The sequence below is a fragment of the Coturnix japonica genome, chromosome 4 (assembly GCF_001577835.2).
Source record: "Coturnix japonica isolate 7356 chromosome 4, Coturnix japonica 2.1, whole genome shotgun sequence".
Lineage (NCBI taxonomy): Eukaryota > Metazoa > Chordata > Aves > Galliformes > Phasianidae > Coturnix > Coturnix japonica.
The window spans coordinates 22,398,036-22,404,035 of record NC_029519.1 but is presented as its reverse complement, the minus strand read 5'-3'; positions in this window follow the sequence as shown (position 1 = coordinate 22,404,035).

The window sequence follows — 6,000 nt, the reverse complement described above, 5'->3', positions numbered from 1 at the left end:
AAAAGTTCTTTTATCACCCTCTTATTTCAGTGAATTATGTTTATGGAGCTCCTTTACAACTGAGAATTTGCTTTCACTCCAAACTGCAAAGGAGCAAAACCTCAAATAGCTTTCAAGCTGGCTCCCATTACATTTCATACCTTTCCGGCCAAGTTGCATAACTTAGCTCCTTGTAGCACTCAGTAGTAACCTTCTATTTATAACTTATAAGCAATCGTACATCAGCAGAACTCCAGGAATCAGGTGATCAATTAATATCTTACTCTGCATTTTGCTTTTACCCGATAACCTCATTTAGTTTATATATTTCCATTCCTTTTGAGCATCTATTGATCCAATCTGAGTTAAAAGACACAATTAAAGACATGGAAAACACAAAGAAGAAATAAAGTTCAAAAATCTAATTTCTGTATGTGAAATACAATTAACTGAATTGATACATTCCCTGGATAAGAAACTGCAGTGCAAACGAGAATCTTAAATACCAGGATTCAGGTATTTTCTGATCATCTCAGTAGTTTTCTTACAATAAATAAATAAAAATACGTTACTTTTTTAAAAGGGGGGGAGGGTGAGAAAGCAAGAAGTGCAACCAGCTTAGGCTTATTACCAGAAGAATCCAGCCTAATGTTTCAATCAAAGAAAAAAAAGGAAGAAAAAGAGGTAATAAAAATCAAAGGTAAAAAGCCATATCCATTTGTTTATAACCAAAAAGCCCCAAAATAAAGTAAGCCACAATGTCCTCTCTTTGTAATCTCCCTACCTCCAATGCAATCAGTGTAATTTACATTAGATCACAGAATGGAAAGGAACATACAGTTTTTGCTCTTCATTCAAACTTTTTCCTCTGTGAATTACTTCTGCTTTTCCAATTCATTTTATTTGATTCTTTCAAGTGTCCTCTCATTATAAGTCACTGTCTACACTAAACTTGCACCTTGACTGACAGATTTTTTTCCCCTTATGTCCACTCTTGGCAAGCATTTAATACTAATTAAAGATTTCTCTAGTCTATTCAAAGGGCACAAAGATAATGAACAGGAAGTGACTTTGATTGATAGTTGCCGTCATGAAAACCAGAAGAGAAAACCTTTGAGTAAATCTCATTGAAGGGAAGCTCTAGGTGATGTTCCAGACTATGACAGAGACATTTTCACTCCATGCCAGTGTTACTCAAAAATGGGATAGACCACCAGAAACAAGAACAATTGCTGCAACCACCTCAATTTCTTAATGATCTTGCTTTCCCTAGGGTGTCTCACATTGTCAATATTACTTTAGATTCCTTAGTGGTATGATGCAACAGCTGAAAATCCATAGCAATAAAACTAGTAGTGAAGCAACCTTCACAACTAAGAAATAAAGACAGAAAATGAATCCCATGTTTTCAGTATAATGATGAGATGATGACAGAAGCATCAGTGATGGTAAAAGGGCAAAAACAGCTGAAAAGTCTCTATGGGTCATCACTGGAAAACATTATTTCCCATATATGCATACATAAGGTAACACTGGTTATGTGAGGACTATCGTACCATAAAACATAAATATCTAATTGCCTTGGATGACAGCCTCAGCACTTGTGCTTTATCAAACAAGGTAGAGCCTTGTAGATTACATGGAGAAACAACTGGAGACCATATAGCATGCCTGGAAGAACCTGCTAAATCTCATATCAGCACACTGGTTAGGTTCATTTCCTTTTTTCTTATTATTAGAGCTCACAAACACTTTATAGTAATATTTATCTTTCTGCCTTGATTACTGATTCTGGGATACTATCACTTTTGTTTCATGCACTAACAGTTGTATTATTTCTGATTTTTGAAGTAACGTCAGCATGTCTTCGACAACAGCCTGGTACACCTGCTAATATAAAAGGAAAAGCAACAGCTACACAATAATCTTGTAAAAGCCCCTAGGCACTTGTACTTGAGGAGAGATTGATCGTTTATTTATATGAGAAGGGAGTGATAGGAAAAGTAAGCGATTGGCTCTGTTCTCAATGCATTTGTATTTTCTTTTTCTGAAGTAAAATTGTACCAAATGTTTTTCCATGTCAATGAAATGTATTTAGAGTTGAACAGAAATATTAGATTGTGTTAGCATCAAGTAGAGAAATTCCACTGAAGTGACAACCTCTGTTTATATCAGCAGGAAGCAATGTCATAAGATCTTACTCTATGCAGATGAACGTGGCACTTAAAGTACCTTCACGGGTTTTATCTCAAATTCCAGCCTGGATATCCCTGAGGTTTACTGTTCAAGAGAATTGAGAAAACTTTATTTTTATTTAGAATAATTTAAAAACAGCAAATAAACAAACAAACAAATCCACTTCAAAACTAGAGATGCAATTTACCTCAATGGGTTCATCTCAAGTTGAAATCCACAATTAATTTCACCTTTAAGAAAATAGAAATTCATACAGACCAAGCATCAGTAGCTACTTATAATAAACACCCCAGCAAAGTTCCTAATGTGATGAAAATTTATATTGGATTTCCTTTTACTAATGCATTACATGTCATGACTTTACATCTGAGCCAAATTTTCTCCTTCCTTCTTCTGAAGGATAGACAAGAAATGCATTATAAATTTCTGTGATAAATCTTGCAGTAAAGGGGATCTGTTAGAACTCAGGAAAAAAAAAAAATAGGGAAGTTCAAAGAGATGTGACTATCCATGGGGAAAGGTAGAAGTCACATTCAATTCATTTCATGGTTCATAGTCACTACTGCAGAAGTTGTCTCTCTTAAAGACAGTCTTTACCTTTACATAAATACTGGCAGAGTTCTTTACTCTAAAGGTTTAAGAAATCTCTCAGGCATCCTGAATTCATGCATGGCATCCAACAAGATAAGAAAGAAGTGTTTTCACTCAAAAACTGCAGAAAGCCATAAGAGGACTAAGTTCAATGCTCTGTACAGCTGAGATCCATTGCAATTACTATTTTTTTGCTGCAGTTTTTAGTCTGGGTAGGATATCTTAAGTACTGAAGGTACAATACAAAAATAGAAAACTGTAAACAAGCAGTGATGGAAACACGAACAGTAGAGTCAAGCTGTGGTCCACCAAGAATGTGACTGAAATCTGTTGTTTCAGCAGCAAGCTACAAACCAGACTTATTGACCATTGACACCGATGGCACACAAGTTCTTCACATTTAATTCACCTATGTCATCAGAATCTAAATTGTGTAACACTCTCACTGGCTGGCAGTGGGTGTGGGTGTGCTTCCAAGCTGTAGCACCTTCAATTTCAAAGTAGGCTTCTCAGTCTTTGGAATCCATGAGACTCCCCAGGGGTTTAACCCTGGCTAAGAAACAGACCACCACAGGGCTCTGTCATCAGCCACCAGCTGCAGTTTCACCCTTCACCTGGGGACTTTCTAAGTTGCAAGCCATGAATGTATTGAGTGATAACAATTACACTCCTAATACAAGCCTTCCTTCTTAAAGTATACATCTTCTTTTGCCTTCTTGATAATATAGATTTCTTCCGATTCTTCCCTGTTACAGAAATTGTTGAGAGAAATAATGTGGATATAATAAAAGTGTAGAAAACTCAACTGCATGACTTACCAAAAAGATGTGCATGGATTTAAACAAGAGTACAACAGCAGAAATTCATTCATTATCCAAGGAATGTCACAACAGTATTATCATCATAATGCTATAAAAAGACTGCAGTGAGAGCAACCTGTAAAAAATGGTATAAAGATTGTGCTATTGTCCACTGCTATTGTGGTATCTATTATCAAAATTATTTTCATTGAATTAAAAATTTTATTTTCTTTAAGACAGCCCTATTTGTCAGAGGATTGAGGTTCAGAAGATTAATGCTTCAAAGTTTCTGAAAGCTGCAAATGAGTTGCAAAGAATTTGTAGTCTTCCTTTCAGCCTGTATTAGTGGTCTGCCATTCTATCTGTTCAACTGACAGGTCATTCTATTTGCTTCTCAACTTACTGCTTTCTTCTAGCTTCTCTAAATCGTCATTCACAAGTTAAATAGTTACCTATACAAAACAGTCTGTTAGGAAGACCATAACTGGTACAGCCTGACATTATCTCAGCTCATTGTATTAGCTCTAACCATCCTGCTAACCTCTAACAATCATTCCTGCTGTCACGTCTGATTCATCAGTCCCAGTGAGAAAAACAGATGCAGAATAAATAGAAAAGGGAATCTTTAGATTGAGCTTTAGGGGTGGGGGAATAAAAAAAGAAAAAAGGAAAAAACCTTCACTTATTAGTTATTCATATTTAGGAGCGTGAGCTGCTCAGTGCAAAAAGAAGGCCCAAAGCAGAGCAAAAAGAGGTATAGATATCAGTCTTAAATTTAAAGACAAAAGACAGATATGTTCCTGTCACTTAATGAATAAGTAATCAATAGATCTACAGCCACAATTTACATGCGTAATTTTGGCCAGCTGCTATGAAAACCATTAGTTCAAAGATATCTTCAGTAGAATACAGATACAGCCTTCAGTGCATAGAGAGCCCATTGCTACACTTGGGAAGACACATGCAGAGTTATCAAACTAAATATCTGAGCTCTTAAGGAAAAAGACAGCAACCTAGTTCAAAAGGATGAATAGCATAAGAGCAGAAAAAAAGTCTGAGACTGCATGATTAGCAGTGGATAATATTATTTTTATTTTTGTGGGACACAAAATGTATATGTAAAATTCAATCAAATAATTGGCATGCTGCAAGGCACACTGTCATATCAGTATTCAGATCAAATACTTTGTACTGTAGCTAGAACCACAAAAGCCTCAACTCAATCTAACAGACTAATGCACAAATTCAGAGATTGAAGACAAAGCTGAAAAATGCTATTAAAGATGCTTTTCTGTTTTTTATTCTTCCCCTCTCCCCCCCCCCCCCCCCCCCCCCGCCCCAGCAGTAATCATTGTTAGCTCTTGGGACAAGATGCAGTTGATTTTGTAAACATTTTAAATGATGGAAAAGTGTAGATGTCTTCCTAAAATAAACACTTATACTCAACTAGAAACCTGTTGGAATATAAAAACTTGGGATCAAAATCCTGTTATTTATGGCCATTTAGTCAGCAAAACATTGTCTAGGATTAAACCAAATCATATTTTGAAGTAGTTTAAGTAAAAGTGCTGCAAAACTGACAGAGTATACAAGTCCAGGTTAAGCTTCACATAAGCTAAACTAAATGTTTATTAATTAAAAATGGAGTTCACAAGATTGTCAGGCCTCCCTGAAGTGAATGCTCTGGTTGAAATACTTGTCTCAGAATAAATCCATGTAATGTTTCCTACACAGATTAGCACTTTTTTTGTGAAAGAGACTGAACAACAAAGGCTCTCCTTTATAGACATAAGAATTATCTGAATGTTGCAATTCACCCCTATCTTTGGAATAAATATGTAGTCAGTGATTGCAAACAAGCTGCCTGTGATAGCTTTCAGTACTTCACTGACAATGACCATCTCCTAAAGTAAGCTAAAATATTACAAAGGCTTAGAACATACAGGTTCATTATTGTTTGTGCTCATTAGCCATAACATAACTGCCTGTTAAACTACCATAATTATGCTGTCGTAAATATATTTAGAAACAGTCTTGATAACATTCATTGATACATTTATTTGACAAAAAGGCATGAATAAAACAGTGCTTAGATAAAAGTGTAAAGCATGCAAAAACTCAGATGGAGGAGTAACAGAGTATGGAAAGGAACATCGACTGCCTGACCACTTCAGGGTTAACCAACAGTTAAAACAGATTAGCAAGGGCACTACCCGCTGCCCTTGAACACTGATGAGCACTGTCCTCAGTCTCTCCTCACAGGACACGCCCTCCGGCTCTGTTACTAGCTTTGTTACCTTCCTCTGGATGTGTTCAAGCACCTTAACATACCTTTTATATAGTGGAGCCCAGAACTGCTCACAGTATTCAGTGTCCAACATTTCTCCATCCCAGTGCAGAACCTGGCATTTTCCTTTATTGAACTTCATGCAAT